The sequence below is a fragment of the Mustelus asterias genome, chromosome 27, assembly GCF_964213995.1.
Source record: "Mustelus asterias chromosome 27, sMusAst1.hap1.1, whole genome shotgun sequence".
NCBI classification, from domain to species: domain Eukaryota; kingdom Metazoa; phylum Chordata; class Chondrichthyes; order Carcharhiniformes; family Triakidae; genus Mustelus; species Mustelus asterias.
Window position 1 is genome coordinate 37762519 of NC_135827.1, and position 20865 is coordinate 37783383.

At 46.4% G+C, this 20865-nt stretch overlaps 1 protein-coding gene across 3 annotated transcripts in view; it reads right to left on the minus strand.

Moving 5' to 3' along the window:
* nlrx1 (NLR family member X1) overlaps positions 1 to 19865 on the minus strand; it is a 60363-nt gene extending 40498 nt beyond the window's left edge. For 2 of the 3 annotated variants that reach the window (XM_078199055.1, XM_078199052.1), the window contains exon 1: positions 19716 to 19865. The gene's annotated coding sequence lies outside the window, so the exon portion shown is untranslated. Of the gene's footprint in view, positions 1 to 555; positions 668 to 19715 lie in introns of those variants that run through there. The other variant, XM_078199053.1, reaches the window with a different exon arrangement.
* Between the last annotated feature and the right edge of the window lie 1000 nt (positions 19866 to 20865).

Consider the following 20865-nt stretch of genomic DNA (forward strand, 5'->3'; position numbering starts at 1 on the left):
GAAAATCCCCTAGTCGCCACACTCCGGCGCCTGTTCGGGTACACTGAGGGATAATTTAGCATGGCCAATGCACCCTAACCAGCACGTCTTTCGGACTGTGGGAGGAAACCGGAGCACCCGAAGGAAACCCACGCAGACACGGGGAGAACGTGCAGACTCTGCACAGACAGTGACCCAAACTGGGAATTGAACCCAGGTCTCTGGTGCCGTGAGGCAGCAGTGCTAACCACTGTGCCACTGTTTCCCTTCTAAATGCCCCTAAAAACGTAATGCAAGTTTGCTTTTTCCTAACAGTTACAGAAACGTCTAAAAATTCTTTGAATAGTATTTCTGCACAATGTTACAGTACCTGTGACTAGACACACTGTCTAGTGGAGCACTAAAATGCCAATGATCTTTTAGTTAGACATTTCTACAAATTTATACAACGTATTCTAATTGCCATTAATCAGCTTTGTTCCCAACTCTCTGAGCCATGGACTCAGTTTGGGGTACTGTTCCTTGGCTTTTGAGAGTACCTCACCCATAATCTTCATCTGGTTAGAGAGGCTTTACCTGCTGTTAGACCCTCCAGTGCATTCCAGGATTGAACGGAGTTGTTTTGTTGTCCAACACGGACTTTACGACAGGGAGCAGCAAGAAAGAGTGGGAAATGCTCCAACTCTTCCTCTCTCTTATCCAGAAGCACTGAGGATAATTGTTGCTACTTTTGCAACAGTCAGCATTGATATAAACCAGGAACTGCCCCTTGCAGTTTCTATACTGGATGGTTGAGTGTGACACTGCAAGGGGCAATGATTCATCCCATTGAGGACAGCTGGTTTTTAGCAGCAGGAATAAACTTGTCCTCTGCCTGACGGCAGATATCGGAAAGTTATTTGAATTGGGCATGTTCTTGCAGGAAAGGATGATTGACATGTGGAACATTATTGTTATAAAGATTCTAAGAAACACCAGATAATGTCAACTATGACAATTTGTTTCTTGGTGTACGGAACAGTAAAACCAGGGTGACAGCATGTATCTGCTCATGTTTCTGCTTTAAACAGTGCGGACCTTTATTCCGCTATTCGCGCCCACCTTGGATCAACGCTTTGTGACTTCAATACTGTCATATTGTAATTATATCATACTTTAATACTAAAGGGTCATGAATGAAGCCCAGTCCATCACGCAAACCAGCCTCCCATCCATTGACTCTGTCTACACTTCCCGCTGCCTCGGCAAAGCAGCCAGCATAATTAAGGACCCCACGCACCCCGGACATTCCCTCTTCCACCTTCTTCCGTCGGGAAAAAGATACAAAGGTCTGAGGTCACGTACCAACCGACTCAAGAACAGCTTCTTCCCTGCTGCTATCAGACTTTTGAATGGACCTACCTCACATTAAGTTGATCTTTCTCTGCACCCTAGCTATGACTGTAACACTACATTTTGCACCCTCTCCTTTCCTTCTCTATGAACGGTATGTTTTGTCAGTATAGTGCAAGAAATAATACTTTTCACTGTATGTTAATACATGTGACAAAAATAAATCAAACCATTACCACTCCCTTTGTATTTTGCTCCATGATATCTTATCTCCTATTATATCTATATTTTATCTCCTCCGTCTTCTATCTATCTCTGACCTTCAGATTCCAGCTTCGACAGTAATTTGCTTTTATCCAGTATTTAACTCACTGCCACTTCTCTTCCAGAGCTTTGACAAAGGGTCATCTGGACTTGAAACGTCAGCTCTTTTCTCTCCTTACAGATGCTGCGAGACCTGCTGAGATTTTCCAGCATTTTCTCTTTTACTTCACCTGACCCTTCCCTTTTTCCAACAGCATAAAACTCTTCAGATTTCCTGCTCTCTTTAGTTTCAAAGAAGAGTCGTGTTGGACTTGGAACGTTAACAGCTGCTGCCAGACCTGCTGAGTTCCAGCATCCTGCTTTTATTCTAATGGAACCAGAGGACAGGACCTGTGCCATGAGGGGGTCAGGAAAGAGGGGCCAACACTAAACAGCATTTCAGCAAGTCAGTAAGAAAGTAAAAAAAGTTTATTTATTAGTCACAAGTAGGCTTACATTAACACTGCAACGAAGTTACTGTGAAATTTCCCAAGTCGCCACACTCTGGCGCCTGTTCGGGTACACTGAGGGATAATTTAGCTAATCCACCTAACCGCACGTCTTTCGGACTGTGGGAAGAAACCGGAGCACCTGCTGGAAACCCACGCAGACACGGGGAGAACGTGCAGACTCCGCACAGACAGTGACCCGAGCCAGGAATGGAATCTGGATCCCTAGAGCTGTGAGGCAGCAGTGCCAACCACTGTGCCACCGTGCCCCTCCAAAAAACCTAATGCAAGTTTGTTTTTTCCTAACAGTTATAGAAACTTCTAAAAATTCTTTGAATAGTATTTCTGCACAGTGTTACAGTACCTGTGACTAGACACACTGCCTAGTGGAGCACTAAAACGCCAATGATCTTTTGGTTAGACATTTCTACAAATTTATACAACGTATTCTAATTGCCATTAATCAGCTTTGTTCCCAACTCTCTGAGCCATGGACTCAGTTTGGGATACTGTTCCTTGGCTTTTGAGAGTACCTCACCCATAATCTTCATCTGGTTAGAGAGGCTTTACCTGCTGTTAGACCCTCCAGTGCATTCCAGGGTTGAACGGAGTTGTTTTGTTGTCCAACACGGACTTTACGACAGGGAGCAGCAAGAAAGAGTGGGAAGTGCTCCAACTCTTCCTCTCTCTTATCCAGAAGCACTGAGGATAATTGTTGCTACTTTTGCAACAGTCAGCATTGATATAAACCAGGAACTGCCTCTTGCAGTTTCTATACTGGATGGTTGAGTGTGACACTGCAAGGGGCAATTATTCATTCGGAAAGTTATTTGACTTGGGCATGTTCTTGCAGGAAAGGATGATTGACGGGTGGAACATTATTGTTATAAGGATTCTAAGAAACACCAGATAATGTCAACTATGACAATTTGTTTCATGTGGACAGAACAGTAAAACCAGTGGCAGCGTGTATTTCCTCATGTTTCTGCTTCAGACAACGCGGACCTTTATTCACATCTACCTTGGATCAACGCTTTGTGACTTCCATACTATCATATTATAATTATATTATACTTTAATACTAAAGGGTCCTGAACGAAGCCCAGTCCATCACGCAAACCAGCCTCCCATCCATTGACTCTGTCTACACTTCCTGCTGCCTTGGCAAAGCAGCCAGCATAATTAATGCACCCTGGACATTTTCTCTTCCACCTTCTTCCGTTGGGAAAAAGATACAAAAGTCTGAGGTCACGTACCAACTGACTCAAGAACATCTTCTTCCCTGCTGCTATCAGACTTTTGAATGGACCTACCTCGCATTAAGCTGATCTTTCTCTGCACCCTAGCTATGACTGTAACACTACATTCTGCACCCTCTCCTTTCCTTCTCTATGAACAGTATGTTTTGTCTGTATAGCGTGCAAGAAACAATACTTTTCTCTGTATACTAATACATGTGACAATAATAAATCAAATCATTATCACGCCCTTTGTCTTTTGCTCCATGATATCTTTAATATTTTATCTCCTCCGCCTTCTATCTATCTCTGACCTTCAGATTCCAGCATCGACAGTAATTTGCTTTTATCCAGTGTTTAACTCACTGCCACTTCTCTTCCAGGGCTTTGACAAAAGGTCATCTGGACTCGAAACGTAAGCTCTTTTCTCTCCTTACAGATGCTGCCAGACCTGCTGAGATTTTCCAGCATTTTCTCTTTTACTTCACCTGACCCTTCCCTTTTTCCAACAGCATAAAACTCTTCAGATTTCTAGCTCTCTTTAGTTCCAAAGAAGAGTTGTGTTGGACTCGGAACGTTAACAGTTGCTGCCAGACCTGCTGAGTTCCAGCATCCTGCTTTTATTCTAGTGGAACCAGAGGACAGGACCTGTGCCATGAGGGGGTCAGGGAAGAGGGGCCAACACAAAACAGCATTTTAGCAAGTCAGTAAGAAAGTAAAAAAAGTTTATTTATTAGTCACAAGTAGACTTACATTAACACTGCAATGAAGTTACTGTGAAATTCCCCTAGTCGCCACACTCTGGCGCCTGTTTGGATACACTGAGGGGGAATTTAGCATGGCCAATTTCAGACTATGGGAGGAAACCGGAACACGAGTTATCTTAGATCTGGTAATGTGTAACGAGACAGGTAGAATTAAGGATCTTCTTGTGAAGGACCCTCTTGGGTCGAGTGATCACAATATGGTCGAATTTCTGGTGCAGGTGGAGGGGGAGAAAGTACGGTCCCAAACCAATGTCCTCTGCTTGAACAGAGGGGAGTACGATAGGATGAGGGCTGAATTGGCTAGGGTGGACTGGGAGAGCAGACTGGTAGGTAGGACAGCTGAGGAACAATGGAGGATTTTTAAGGAGATCTTTTTCAGTACTCAGCAAAATTATATTCCGGTGATAAAGAAGGACTGTAAGAAAAGGGATAGCCAGCCGTGGATAACGAAGGAAATAAAGGAGAGTATTAAATTAAAAACCGATGCGTACAGAGTGGCCAACAATAGTGGAGACTTAGGAGACTGGGAAAGCTTTAAAAAACAACAAAGAATGACTAAGAAAGCGATAAAGAAAGGAAAGATAGATTATGAAACTAAACTAGCTCTAAACATAAAAAATAATAGTAAAAGTTTTTACAAATATATAAAAAGGAATAGAGTGGCTAGAGTGAATGTTGGACGCTTGGAGGAATTTAATAGTGGAAAACGAGGAAATGGCTGAGACTTTAAATAGGTTTTTTGTGTCGGTCTTCACGGTGGAAGACACAAATAGTTTACCGAATATTAACGATCGAGTGTTGGTAGGAGGAGAGGTACTCAGTACAATTATTGTTACTAGAGAGGCAGTGCTTGGTAGACTAATGGGACTGAAGGTGGACAAGTCCCCGGGTCCGGATGGAATGCATCCCATGGTACTGAAAGAAATGTCAGAGGTAATAGCGGATGCGTTAGTGGTTATTTATCAAAATTCACTGGACTCTGGGGTAGTGCCAGCTGATTGGAAAACGGCTACTGTTACGCCGCTGTTTAAAAAAGGAAGTAGACAAAAGGCGGGTAACTACAGGCCGGTTAGCTTAACGTCTGTAGTTGGGAAAATGCTGGAATCCATCTTTAAAGAAGAAATAGCAGGCCATCTGGATAAGAATGGTTCGATCAAGCAGACGCAGCATGGATTCATGAGAGGAAAGTCGTGTTTGACGAACTTACTGGATTTTTATGAAGATGTGATTAGTGCGGTTGACGGAGGGGAACCGGTATATGTGGTGTTTTAGGATTTCCAAAAGGCATTCGATAAGGTGCCTCACAAAAGGTTGCTGCAGAAGATTGGGGCACACGGAGTTGGGGGTAGGGTGTTAGCGTGGATTGGGGATTGGCTATCCAACAGGAAGCAGAGAGTTGGAATAAATGGGTGCTTTTCTGGTTGGCGGATGGTGACTAGTGGCATGCCACAGGGATCGGTACTGGGGCCTCAACTGTTTACTATATACATAGATGATCTGGAGGAGGGGACTGAGTGTAGGGTAACAAAGTTTGCTGATGACACGAAGATAAGTGGGAAAGTGAATTGCGTGGAGGAAGCGGAAGGTCTGCAGAGAGATTTGAATAGGCTGGGTGAGTGGGCGAGGATCTGGCAGATGGAGTATAACGTTGGCAAATGCGAGGTTATTCACTTTGGAAGAAATAATAGCAAATTGGATTATTATTTAAATGGAAAAAAATTACAACATGCTACTGTGCAAAGGGACCTGGGGGTCCTTGTGCATGAGTTGCAAAAACTCAGTCTGCAAGTACAACAGGTGATCAAGAAGGCAAATGGGATGTTGGCATTTATCGTGAGAGGGATAGAATAGAACATAGAACATTACAGCGCAGTACAGGCCCTTCGGCCCTCGATGTTGCGCCGACCAGTGAAACCAATCTAAAGCCCATCTAACCTACACTATTCGAATATCATCCATATGTTTATCCAATAACCACTTGAATGCTCTTAATGTTGACTAGTCTACTACTGCTGCAGGCAAGGCATTCCATGCCCTTACTACTCTCTGAGTAAAGAACCTACCTCTAACATCTGTCCTATATCTATCACCCCTCAATTTAAAGCTATGTCCCCTAGTGTTAGCCATCACCATCCGAGGAAAAAAGCTCTCACTATCCACCCTATCTAATCCTCTGATCATCTTGTATGCCTCTATTAAGTCACCTCTTAACCTTCTTCTTTCTAACGAAAACAACCTCAAGCCCCTCAGCCTTTCCTCATACGATTTTCCCACCATACCAGGCAACATCCTGGTAAATCTCCTCTGCACCCTTTCCAACACTTCCACATCCTTCCTATAATGCGGCGACCAGAACTGTACGCAATACTCCAAGTGCGGCCGCACCGGAGTTTTGTACAGTTGCAACATGACCTCCTGGCTCCGAAACTCAATCCCTCTACCAATAAAAGCTAACACACCGTACGCCTTCTTAACAACCCTATCAACCTGGGTGCCAACTTTCAGGGATCAATGCACATGGACACCCAGATCCCTCTGTTCATCCACACTACCAAGTATCTTACCATTAGCCCAGTACTCTGTATTCCTGTTACTCCTTCCAAAGTGAATCACGTCACACTTTTCCGCATTAAACTCCATTTGCCACCTCTCAGCCCAGCTCTGCAGCTTATCTATGTCCCTCTGTAACCTGCCACTTCCCTCCGCACTGTCTCCACCTCCACCGACTTTCGTGTCATCCGCAAATTTACTAACCCATCCTTCTACGCCCTCATCCAGGTCATTAATAAAAATGACAAACAGCAGTGGCCCTAAAACAGATCCTTGCAGTACACCACTAGTAATTGAACTCCAGGATGAATATTTCCCATCAACCACCACCCTCTGTTTTCTTCCAGCTAGCCAATTCCTGATCCAAACCACTAAATCACCCTCAATCCCATATGTCCGTATTTTCTGCAAAAGCTTACCATGGGGAACCTTATCAAACGCTTTGCTGAAATCCATATACACGACATCAACCGCTTTACCCTCATCCACCTCTTTGGTCACCTTCTCAAAGAACTCAATAAGGTTTGTGAGGCACGACCTACCCTTCACAAAACCGTGCTGACTATCCCTAATCAAATTATTCCTTTCCAGGTGATTATAAATCCTATCTCTTATAATCCTTTCCAATACTTTGCCCACAACAGAAGTAAGGCTCACCGGTCTATAATTACCAGGGTTGTCCCTACTCCCCTTCTTGAACAAGGGGACAACATTTGCTTTCCTCCAGTCTTCTGGCATTGTTCCAGTAGACAATGATGACCCAAAGATCAAAGCCAAAGGCTCTGCAATCTTCTCTCTAGCCTCCCAGATAATCCTAGGATAAATCCCATCCGGCCCAGGGGACTTATCTATTTATACCCTTTCCAGAATTGCTAACACCTCCTCCTTATGAACATCAATCCCATCCAGTCCAACAGCCTGCATCTCAGTACTCCCCTTGACACTGTCCCTCTCCAGTGTGAATACTGACGAAAAATATTCATTTAGTGCCTCTCCTATCTCTTCAGACTCCACGCACAACTTCCCACTCCTGTCCTTGACTGGCCCTAATCTTACCCTAGTCATTCTTTTACTCCTTACATACCTATAGAAAGCTTTAGGGTTTTCCTTGATCCTACCTGCCAAAGACTTCTCATGTCCCCTCCTGGCTCTTCTTAATTCTTTCTTTAGGTCCTTCCTGGCTAACTTGTAACTCTCAAGCTCCCTAACTGAGCCTTCACGTCTCATCTTTACATAAGTCTCCTTCTTCCTCTTCACAAGAGATTCAACTTCCTTAGTAAACCACGGTTCCCACACACGTCTGCTTCCTCCCTGCCTGACAGGTACATATTTATCAAGGACGCGTAGCAGCTGTTCCTTGAACAAGTTCCACATTTCAATTGTGCCCATCCCCTGCAGTTTCCTTCCCCAACCTATGCCAGCTAAATCTCGCCTAATCGCATCATAATTTCCTTTCCCCCAGCTATAACTCTTGCCCTTTGGTATATACCTATCCTTTTCCATTGCTAAGGTAAATGTAATCGAATTGTGGTCACTGTCACCAAAGTGCTCACCTACCTCCAAATCTAACACCTGGCCTGGTTCATTACCCAGTACCAAATCCAATGTGGCCTCGCCTCTTGTTGGTCTATCTACATACTGTGTCAGGAAGCCTTCCTGCACACATTGGACAAAAACCAACCCCTCCAAAGTACTGCGGGTTAGGTTGATTGGCCAGGTTAAAATTGCCACTGGGATGCGTAGGTTGGAGGGATTGGCGGGTAAATGTTTGGGGGTGGGGCCTGGGTGGGATTGTGGTCGGTGCAGACTCGATGGGCCGAATGGCCTCCTTCTGCACTGTAGGGTTTCTATGATTTCTATGATTACTCGAACTATAGCTTTTCCAGTCAATATTTGTAAAGTTAAAGTCCCCCAGTACAACTACCCTGTTACTTTCGCTCCTATCCAGAATCATCTTTGCAATCTTTTCCTCTACATCTCTGGAACTTTTCGGAGGTCTATAAAAAACTCCCAACAGGGTGACCTCTCCTTTCCTGTTTCTAACCTCAGCCCAAACTACCTCAGTAGACGAGTCCTCATCAAAAGTCCTTTCTGCCACCGTAATACTGTCCTTGACTATAAAAGCAGAGAAGTCTTGCTGCATCTGTACAAGGCATTGGTGAGGCCGCAGCTGGAATACTGTGTGCAGTATTGGTCCCCTTATTTGCGGAAGGATATATTGGCCTTGGAGGGAGTGCAGAGAAGGTTCACCAGATTGATACTGGAGATGAGGGGTGTAGATTATGAGGAGAGACTGAGCAGATTAGGTTTGTACTCGTTGGAATTTAGAAGGCTGAGGGGTGACCTTATAGAGGCATATAAGATAATGAAGGGGCTGGATAGGGTAGAAGTGGAGAGATTCTTTCCACTTAGAAAGGAAACCAGAACTAGAGGGCACAGCCTCAAAATAAAGGGGGGTCAGTTTAGGACAGAGTTGAGGAGGAACTTCTTCGCTCAGAGGGTGGTGAATCTCTGGAATTCTCTGCCCACTGAAGTGGTGGAGGCTACCTCGTTGAATATGTTTAAATCACGGATAGATGGATTTCTGATCGGTAGGGGAATTAAGGGATATGGGGATCAGGCGGGTAAGTGGAACTGATTCACTTCAGATCAGCCATGATCTTACTGAATGGCGGGGCAGGCTCGAGGGGCTAGATGGCCTACTCCTGTTCCTATTTCTTATGTTCTTATATTAACACTCGGTGGAAACCCATGCAGACACGGGGAGAACGTGCAAACTCTGCACAGACAGTGACCCAAGCCGGGAATCAAACGCAGGTCTCTGGCGCTGTGAGGCAGGAGTGCTAACCACTGTGCCACTGTGCCCCCCCAAATGCAAGTTTGTTTTCTCCTAAGTTATAGAAACTTCTAAAAATTCTTTGAATAGTATTTCTATATAGTGTTACAGTACTTGTGACTAGGCGTAATGCCTAGTTCAGCATTAAAATGCCAATGATCTTTTGGTTCAGACATTTCTACAAGTTGATACATCGTACTCTAATTGCCGTTAATCAGCTTTGTCCCCAACTCTCTGAGCTACGGACTCATTTCGTTGGCTTTCGAGAGTACCTCACCCATAATCTTCATCTGCTTAGAGAGGCTTTACCTGCTGTTAGACCCTCCAGTGCATTCCAGGGTTGAACAGAGTTGTTGTGTTGTCCAACACGGACTTTACGACAGGGAGCAGCAAGAAAGAGTGGGAAATGCTCCATGAATATTTCTCATCAGTATTTACTGTTGCAAAAAGCATGGATGTTAGGGAACTTGGGGAAATAAATAGCGATGTCTTGAGGAGAGTACATATTACAGAGAAAGAGGGTGCTGGAAGTCTTAAAGCACAGCAAGGTAGATAAATCCCCGGGACCTGATGAAGTATATCCCAGGACATTGTGGGAGGCTAGGGATGAAATTGCGGGTCCCCTAGCCGAGATATTTGAATCATCGATTGTCACGGGTGAGGTGCCTGAAGATTGGAGGGTGGCAAATGTTGTGCCTTTGTTTAAAAAGAACTGCAGGGAAAAGCCTGGGAACTACAGGCTGGTGAGCCTCACATCTGTGGTGGGTAAGTTGTTGGAAGGTATTTTGAGAGACAGGATCTACAGGCATTTAGAGACGCAAGAACTGATTAGGGACAGTCAGCATGGCTTTGTGAGTGGAAAATCATGTCTGACAAATTTGAGTTTTTTAGAGGGGTAACCAAGAAGGTAGATGAGGGCAGTGCAGTTGATGTTGTCTACATGGACTTTAGCAAGGCCTTTGGCAAGGTACCACATGGTAGGTTGTTGCATAAGGTTAAATCTCATGGGATCCAGGGTGAGGTAGCTAAATGGATATAAAATTGGCTTTTTGATAGAAGCCAGAGGATGGTTGTAGAGGGTTGCTTTAAAAACTGGAGGCCTGTGACCAGCGGTGTGCTTCAGGGATCAGTGCTGGGTCCACTGTTATTTGTCATTTATATTAATGATTTGGATGAGAAGATAGTAGACATAGTTAGTAAGTTTGCAGATGACACCAAAATTGGTGGCATAGTGGAGAATGTTATCTCCGATTACAATGGGATCTTGATCAATTGGGCCAGTGGGCTGATGAATGGCAGATGGAGTTTAATTTAGATAAATGCGAGGTGATGCATTTTGGTAGATTGAACCAGGGTAGGACTTACTCAGTTAATGGTAGGGCGTTCGGGAGAGTTACAGAACAAAGCGATCTAGGGGTACATGTTCATAGCTCCTTGAAAGTGGAATCACAGGTGGACAGAGTGGTGAAGAAGGCCTTCAGCATGTTTGGTTTCATTGGTCAGAACATTGAATACAGGAGTTGGGACGTCTTGTTGAAGTTGCACAAGACATTGATAAGGCCACACTTGGAATACTGTGTACAGTTCTGGTCACCCTATTATAGAAAGGATATTATTAAACTAGAAAGGAGTGCATAAAAGATTTACTGGGATGCTGTTGGAACTTGATGATTTCAGTTATAAGGAGAGGCTGGATAGACTGGGACTTTTTTCTCTGGAGCGTAGGAGGCTGAGGGGTGATCTTATAGAGGTCTATAAAATAATAAGGGACACAGGTCAGCTAGATAGTCAATATCTTTTCCCAAAGGTAGAGGAGTCTAAAACTAGAGGGCATAGGTTTAAGGTGAGAGGGGACAGATACAGAAATGTCCAAAGGGGCAATTTTTTCACACAGAGGGTGTTGAGTGTCTGGAACAAGCTGTCAGAGGTAATAGTTGGGCCGAAGGGCCTATTTCCATGCTGTAAACCTCTATGACTCTTCCTCTCTCTTATGCCGAAGCACTGAGGCTAATTGTTGCGACTTTTGCAACAGTCAGCACTGATACAAACCAGGAGTTGCCCCTTGCAGTTTCTATACTGGATGGTTGAGTGTGACACTGCAAGGGGCAATGATCCATTCGGAAAGTTATTTGTATTGGACATGATCTTGCAGGAAAGGATGATTGACAGGTGGAACATTATTGTCATGAGGATTCTAAGAAAGACCAGATAATGTCAACGATGGCAATCTGTTTCTTGGTGTACAGAACAGTAAACCCAGGGTGGCAGCATGTACCTGCTCTAGACAGTGCGGACCTTTATTCCACTATTCGCGCCTACTTTGGATCAACGCTTTGTCACTTCAATACTATCATATTGTAATTATATTATACTTTAATACTGTGGGAGGAAACCGGAGCACCCGGAGGAAACCCACGCAGACACGGGGAGAACGTGCAGACTCCACACAGACAGTGACCCAAGCTGGGAATCGAACCCGGGTCCCTGGCGCTGTGAGGTAGCAGTGCTAACCCACTGTGCCACGGGAGTCAGTAGTCAGTCTATGGAACAGACTCCCTAGGAAGACAATGGAAGGAGTTAATGCTGTATTTAAAAAGGATACAGTATATGATCAATCCAAGCCATGGTGTACAGTGAGTGTGGAATAAACAGGAAAGAACAGGTAGAATTGGATCTATGATTCCCAAAGTTCTCCACCATTTGGGGATTTCCTCCCCCTGGGTTGTTGTCGGTGTATTGATAACTAATTGGTCAACAACTCCATTACCATCATATCACCAAGATGGCAAAAGGTGAACTAAATTTTCCCTCGACTTCCAACGTCCAGTAATTCCAATGGTCCTGTTAACTAACTGGGTGTGTGAGTACCTCCAGTGTAAACACACAGGCTGGACTTCACTCTGTAGCGGTAACTATTGTTCATTCTGCCATTAATTCAACCGTTGGCTGGAGATTGATAGTTCCTTCGTGTTCATGTTGCAATAGGTTTATTTAATGGGCTGAAATCCAATTCCAGTTTCAATCTGTATCCAGTGTGAATGGCTGCTAAAAATGGAACAGCTCAACTCATTGACAAAACCTGGACCAATGCCCAAACTCTCAGGTTTCAAACTTCAGGCACAGGGGCACAGAGTGGAACCGGCCCAGTCCAGCTAGTCCCAGGAGAGGAAAGAGAGTAAGTCAAGTGGAAATAGGAGAAAGGAAGACAAGTGGGGAGGTGTTGGGGGAGAGGAGTGAGGGGGATGCAGGGAGGGGAGGGGAGGAGAGGGGGACGGGGAGGAGAGGGGAGCGAGTGGGGTGCAGGGAGAGGAGGGGAGGGGAGGGGATGGAGGAGATGGAAGGAGGGGGGGAGTGGGGGAGGGGAGGGGGAGGGAGCGGGGCACGGGGAGGGGAGGGGAGGGGAGCGAGGGGGGCGCGGGGAGCGGTGGGGAGCGAGGGGGATGCAGGGAGCGGAGGGGAGCGAGGGGTACGCAGGGAGCAGAGGGGAGCGAGGGGGAGGCGGGGAGGGAGGGAGGGAAGGGGAACGAGGGGGGCGCGGGGATTGGAGGGGAGTGAGGGGGGCACGGGGATTGGAAGGGAGCGAGGGGGGCGTGGGGAGGGGAAGGAAGCGAGGGGGCTGTGGGAGTGAGGGGGACGTGTGGGGGAGGGGAGTGAGGGGGACGAGGGGAGGTGGACGAGGGGAGGGGAGCGAGGGGGACGAGGGGAGGGGGACAAGGGGAGCGAGGGGAGGAGAGCGAGGGGGACGAGGGGAGCGATGGGAGGGGAGCGAGGGGGACAAGGGGAGGGGGACGAGGGGAGGGGAGCGAGGGGGACAAGGGGAGGGGGACGAGGGGAGGGGAGCGAGGGGGACGAGGGGAGGGGGACGAGGGGAGCAAGGGGAGGAGAGCGAGGGGGATGAGGGGAGGGGGACGAGGGGAGTGAGGGGAGGGGGACGAGGGGAGGGGAGCGAGGGGGACGAGGGGAGGGGGATGTAATGGACAGTTCACTTTCTGCTGAAAGAATGACAGGTGGAAGGCAGATGTGAATAAATGGCAGGTGGTTCTGTACCTAATCTTTGTACAAAGACACTTTTAAATCGAATGCCTTAATGATCGATGCTAAACACCATCTCCTCATCATAAAGAGATAGAGGTGCAAATATTATAAACCCGCTTTTAAAAATGGATTATTGGTGTTGAAATTATTATACATGCATATAAATTAGATGCATGCATAGACCAATCAGCCCCTTGAGCCTCCTCCTACATTCATTAAGGTCACTGATTGTGGCCTCAACTTCTCATTCTCTCCCTCCTACCCCCGATAACCTTTGACTCCCTTGTTAATCAAGAATCTGTCCACCTCTGGCTTAACAGACCTTGTCTCCACTGCTCCCTGGGGAAAATCTCCAAAGACTCCTAACCCTCAGAGAAAAAGAATTCGCCTCACTTCCACTTTAAGTGGGAGACCTCTTATTTTTAAATTGTGTCCCATATTTCTAGTCTGTCCCACAAGGGGGAAAATCCTTTCAGCATCCACCCCATCAATCCCCTCAGCATCTATTGTTCCAACCAGGTCACCTCTCATTCTTCTAAACTGCGATGGATACCGGCCCAGCCTTTCCTCAGATACCTCCTCCCCATCCCAGCTATCAGTCCAGTGAATTTTCTCCTGAACTGCTTCTCACATCCTTTCTTAAATAAAGAGACCAAACGGTACACAGTACTCCAGATGTGGTCTCACCAACATCCTGAACAACTGTAGCAAAGCTTCCCTACTTTAATATTCCATTCCCGTTGCAATAAACACTAACATTCCAGTTGCCTTCTGAATCACTTGCTGTACCTGCGTATGAAAGTTTTATTTTTAAAGTTTATTTATTGGTCACAGGTAGGCTTACATTAACACTGCAATGAAGTTACTGTGGAAAATCCCCCTAGTCACCACACTCCGGCGCCTGTTCGGGAACACTGAGAGAGAATTTAGCATGGCCAATGCACCCTAACCAGCACGTCTTTCAGACTGTGGGAGGAAACTGGAGCACCCGGAGGAACCCACGCAGACACGGGGAGAACGTGCAGACTCCGCACAGACAGTGACCCAAGCCGGGAATTGAACCCGGGTCCCTGGTGCTGTGCGGCAGCAGTGCTAACCACTGTGCCACATTTTTGTGATTCATGCACAAAGTCACCCAGATTCCTCTGTATGACAGAGTTCTGCAATCTCTTTTCATTTAAATAATTTGCTGCTTTTCATAGAATCCCTACAGTGCAGAAGGAGGCCATTCGGCCCATCGAGTCTGTACCACCAACAATCCCACCCAGGCCCTATCTCCATAACCCCACGTATTTACCCTGCTAATCCCTCTGACACTAAGGGGCAATTTAGCACGGCCAATCCACCTAACCCGCACATCTTTGGACTGTGGAAGGAAACCGGAGCGCCCGGAGGAAACCCACACAGACATGGGGAGAACGTGCAGACTCCACACAGACGGTGACCAAATGCTGGAATTGAACCTTGTGCTAACGGCTGTGCCACCGTGTCACCCCAAATATTCTTCCTGCCAAAGTGGACAAGTTCATGGAAAGTTTACAACACAGAAAGAGGCCATTTGGTCCATTGTGTTTGTGCTGGCTGAAAAACAAGCCACCCAGCCTAATCCCACTCTCCAGAATTTGTTGCAAAACCACCCGTCAACTATTCCCCTTGTCTCGTAGTATTGAGCCAGCTTCGTCTCCAGCTTGCTACACTCCCCAGGATCCCACGGGCTTTTATTTTTTTTAAACCAGTCTGCCATTTGGGACCTTCTCAAAAGCCTTGCTAAAATCTATGTAGACCACATCAACCACTCTCCCCTCATCAACCCTCCTGTTCAATCAAATTAGTCAGACACGGCTTTCCCTTAACAAATCCATGCTGACTGTCCTTGACTAATCTGAGCCTCTCAGAATGGGTTCCCACTACCAAGACTGAGTGGCCTGTAATTATTCTGTCACTCCCTCATTCCCTTTTTAAATAAAGGTTCAATGTTTGTAGCTTACAGATGCACCATGGAAAGCATTCTTTCTGCTTGTATCACAGCTTGGTATGGCTCCTGCTCTGCACAAGACCACAAGAAACTACAAAGAGTCGTGGATGAAGCCCAATCCATCACACAAACCAGCCTCCCATCCATTGACTCCGTCTACACTTCCTGCTGCCTCTGAAAAGCAGCCAGCATAATCAAGGACCCCACACACCCCGGACATTCTCTCTTCCACCTTCTTCCGTTGGGAAAAAGATACAAAGTCTGAGGTCACATACCAACTGACTCAAGAACAGCTTCTTCCCTGCTGCTGTCAGACTTTTGAATGGACCTACCTCGCATTAAGTTGATCTTTCTCTACACCCTAGCTACGACTGTAACATTACATTCTGCACCCTCTCCTTTCCTTCTCTATGAACGGTATGCTTTGTCTGTATAGCGCACAAGAAACAATACTTTTCACTGTATGTTAATACATGTGACAATAAATCAAATATCCAATCCTCCGGCATTTCACCTGTATCCAGTAAGGATTACAAAATTATGGTTAGACCGTTTGCCATTTCCTGTTTGGCTTCTTTGAACAGCTTGGGGTACATTCACCAGCTTTGGTGATTTATCCACTTTCTAGCACGCTAATCCCATTAATACTTCCTTTCCCCCCAGATTTATCATCTCCAGTACCTCTCACGCCTCCTCCTTCACTGGCATGCCTGCACCATCCCCGCTTTTGTGAAGTCTCACAACACCAGGTTAAAGGCCAACATGTTTATTTGGAATCACGAGCTTTTGGAGTGCCGCACTCACCTGATGAAGGGGCAACGCTCGTGCTACCAAATAAACCTGTTGGACCTTAACCTGATGTTGTGAGACTTCTTACTGTGCCCACCCCAGTCCAACGCCGGCAACTCCATATCTTTTGTAAAGACAGAGGCAAGGAATTCATTAGGAAACAACTAACATCTGCTTTACACATAGGTGACATTTTTGGTCTTTAATGGGCCCTAGTCCTCCCTCAGTGGTCAGCACTGCTGCCTCACAGCACCAGGGACCCGTGTTCGATTCCCGGCTTGGGTCACGGTCTGTGCGGAGTTTGCACATTCTCCCCATGTCTGTGTGGGTTTCCTCCGGGTGCTCTGGTTTCCCCCTACAGTCTGAAAGACGTGCTGGTTAGGTGCATTGGCCATGCTAAATTCTCCCTCAGTGTACCTGAACAGGTGCCGGAGTGTGGCGACTAGGGGGATTTTCACAGTAGTTTCATTGCAGTGTTAATGTAAGCCTACTTGTGACTAATAAATAAACTTTAACTTTCAATTATCCTCTGAATGTGTCAATAAAACAACAGGTCCAAAGTGATACTAGTGTTTACTTTGTAACTGTCCTGAGAAACTTTTAGATAAACGGGAAATGAAGTTACCTGGAGCTAACAGTACAGTTGGGAGTCTCTCTGCCCTGTGTTGTGGCAGTAACGGTGCTCCTGTTGTTAGTTTTAGGCTGTTGGTTTAGGATCTCTGTACAGCGGGGCCCCAGCGCTAACTCCCCAATGCTGACAACCTCCAGCACTGACTCTGAGAGGCCAAGCTCTCCACAGCGGCTGCTGCTTAGCTCAGGCTGTTTGGTCATTAGTTAAAGTTGCTTCTCAGTAAGTTCCAGCTGCCCAAGTTCAGTCGCTGGTTCTACCGCTCTCTGCTCACTCATTTGAATTTTCCACTAAGCCACTTCCTGCTAAATCTGTGCAGCATATAAAACCACCCTGGCTGCAAGTGCCCAGCTGGTAAGTTTGTTTTAGCTTTTGTCATTTTTCTTCTCTCTCTCGGTGTAGTCTGGCACAGCACAAAAGGAGATCCTTCGGCCCGTTGTTCCTGAACTATCCACTCTAACCCCTGCTCTTTCCCCATAGCCCCTATTCCCTGATACTGAGCTTACCTTCTGAAAGCAAGTCTGACCCAGATTTGGAGTAAACAGTCGCTGCCTGAGGTTCTTCCTTCTTGTTTGTCAGCAAGTGACTGAGATTTACTCGTTTATACAAGATTGCCCTGGCTCCAACAGGAATGAAGATTAATTTATCACTGCTGCAAATAACACCCAGGAGAAGAATTGAACAATTCTTGGTAACAATTGTAATTCTTGCTTTCAAAAGAAGAGTTGTATTTCTTTTATTTTTCCTTGAAGGTGTTCATTTATTAGTTATTAAGGAAAAGGGGGCACGGTGGCACAGTGATTAGCACTGCTGCCTCACAGCGCCAGGGACCCGGGTTCGATTCCCGGCTTGGGTCACTGTCTGTGTGGAGTCTGCATGTTCTCCCCGTGTCTGCGTGGGTTTCCTCCGGGTGCTCCGGTTTCCTCCCACAGTCTGAAAGACGTGCTGGTTAGGCATTGACCTGAACAGGCGCCAGAGTGTGGCGACTAGGGGAATTTCACAGTAACTTCATTGCAGTGTTAATGTCAGCCTACTTGTGACTAATAAATAAATAAACTTTAAAAACTTTATTGGAGATGGGCAGCGATGGGAGGGAGTCAGTTGACTGACAATTGGACAATGAGGAGCCAGTCTACACTCTAATTAGCCAGGGGTTGGCAGGATACTGCACGATGGGCTGATGAGTGACCATACAATCCATACTGTATCAAAAGAGGCCATTTGGCCCATCGAGTCTGCACCGACCACAATCCCACCCAGTCCCTATCCCCATAACCCTATACATTTACACTGGCTAATTAATCCCCTTGACACTAAGGGGCAATTTAGTATGGCCAATCCACCTAACCTGCACATCTTTGGAGTGTGGGAGGAAACCCACACACACACACACACACACACATGGGGAGAAAGTGCAAACTCCACACAGACAGTCACCCGAGGCTGGAATTGAACCCGGGTCCCTGGCACTGTGAGGCAGCAGTGCTAACCACTGTGCCACCGTGCTGCCCTCAGTGCCCAACAGCGGGGACATGGGTGCAGAGAGACTGCACCTCACCAAATACATTCAGCAACCCCGGAGGCTAATAATGTAGGACCTGAGCACCAGACTTTAGGACGGATTTTGAGGAATGTGGGATGTTGGTTGTGGCACTAGTCCATTGCTCATTCACAGAGCCAGTATGGACACAATGGGCCAAATGGCCTCCTCCTTCACTGTAACCATTCTATTATTCTATGGTTTATTTTGCTGGTTACCTTAGATCGGTGTTGACTGGTTACTGACCCTGGAAACAATTTCTCTTTACTTTCTCCATCAAAACCATTCCTGATTTTCAAACAAATTCTCTCGTAACCTTCTCCACTCGAAGGAGAACAATTAGATGTTGAGAAATTGGATTTGGTGCCGAGGAGATTTCTGGAATGTTACCGTGGATGAGGGACTTCAGTTAATGTGGAGAGTCTGGAGTGGGTTTGTGTGGGTTTCCTCCGGGTGCTCCGGTTTCCTCCCACTGTCTAAAGATGTGCGGGTTAGATGGATTGGCCATGCTACATTGCCCCTTAGTGTCAGGGGGTCTAGCTAGGGTTAATTCATGGGGTTATTGGGATAGGGCCTGGGTGAGATTGTGGTCGGTGCAGACTTGATGGGCCGAATGGCCTCCTTCTGCACTGTAGGAGTCTATGATTCTATGAAAATGTGTGGGGTTACGGGAATAGGGCCTGGGTGGGATTATGGTTGGTACAGACCCGATGGGCTGAATGGCCTCTTTCTGTACTGTAGGGATTCTATTCTAAATCCAGGTGGAAAAGATTCCACATTTTTCCCAGCTCCATCATTTGGCAATGATTTTAAATCCCTTTACTCCGATTATTGATCCATTCACAAGGGGGAATAATTTATCTTCACCCACTCTGGCCAAACCTGTTTAAACTTTCTCCGTTCCAAGGAGAACTTTTTTCCACCTCTGCTCATGACTGACATCCCTCGACCCTGATAACGTGCTGGTAGGAACTCATCTTTCGAAGGCCTTTCCACCTTCCTTGAAGCACGGTGTCCCAGCTGAGGCCTAACCTGGGGTTTAGAAAGTTCTTGAATGATCTCTTTGCTGTTGTATCCTATTCCTCTATTTATAAACTCAGGAACTCCATGTGGTTTTTAATCACCTTATTAATTCCTCCTGCCACATTTTAAGGATTTGTGTGTGCCGGTATCATCGCTGCCTGAGATTTTCTCTGCACTCTTGAGATTAGCCGCTCAGTGCTGTACACACGAGATACACGAGACTCAGACAAAAGCTCAGATGCAAAGCTTTACGTGATACTGTTTAACTCACGGTTCCTTTTTGAAAAGCCGGGCGAGATTTCACAATGGAATGCAAGCTGGCACTGCCTGGCTTCTCCTTGGATCATCATTGAGGGAATGGATGTTTTCTGTACAGTCTCCACAGGGCAGGGAAAGAGCTGGAGAGCAAATAGATTTAAAAAATAATTCCAAGACTTGGTCATTCCCCCTTTTCCTGTTCCACACCAGTGAAAGAACAGTCAACTCGTTCTTGAAGGGCATAAAGACATTTCAGATGACGTGGAAACGTTATTTACTGACTCAGTATCTCCACCTGCTGGACTGCAGACAAATGTCCTCTTTCCAAAAAATCTGCTGCAGAAAAGACTTTTACAAACTGTCAACACTGAAAGGCTCAGCAATAAGCTTTTTTTATTCATCCGTGGGACATGGGCGTCGCTGGCTGGCCAGCATTTATTGCCCATCCCTAGTTGCCCGAGGGCAGTTGTGAGTCAACCACATTGCTGTGGCTCTGGAGTCACATGTAGGCCAGACAGGGTAAGGACGGCAGATTTCCTTCCCTAAAGGACATTAGTGAACCAGATGGGTTTTTCCTGACAATCGACAGTGGTTTTACAGTCATCAGTAGATTCTTAATATTTTTTATTGAATTTAAATTCCACCATCTGCCGTGGCGGGAATCGAACCCTGGTCCTCCAGAACATTAGCCGAGTTTCTGGATTAATAGTCTAGCAATAATACCACTAGGCCATCGCCTCTCGCAGCTCCGATGATAACAACCGCTTTAATGTTTTCAGGCAGTTTGTGCTGCTGATGGTCCATTTACACATCCTCTAGACCCCCCAGCCAGGTTGACCATCCTAGAGACATCATCTTTCGGGTGAGAACAAGGCCCCACCTGTCCTCACGGATGGACCCAAAAGATGCTGCGGCCACAGTTTGAAGCCCATCTGGGAGCAGCGGGGGAGGGTTCCCCCCTCACCCCTCCCTTGGTATCCTGGCCAACATTCACCCCTCAACCAACATCACTAAAAAAACGATTGTTGTTCGTTTGCCTCAGCGCTGCTTGTGGAATCTTCCTGTGCACAGATTTGCATTTCCTACGTTCCAACAGTGACTATGCTGCAGTTAGCTACTGGCGCGGTTCCCATGTCACTAACTTGAGTAAGATTTGAATTTGG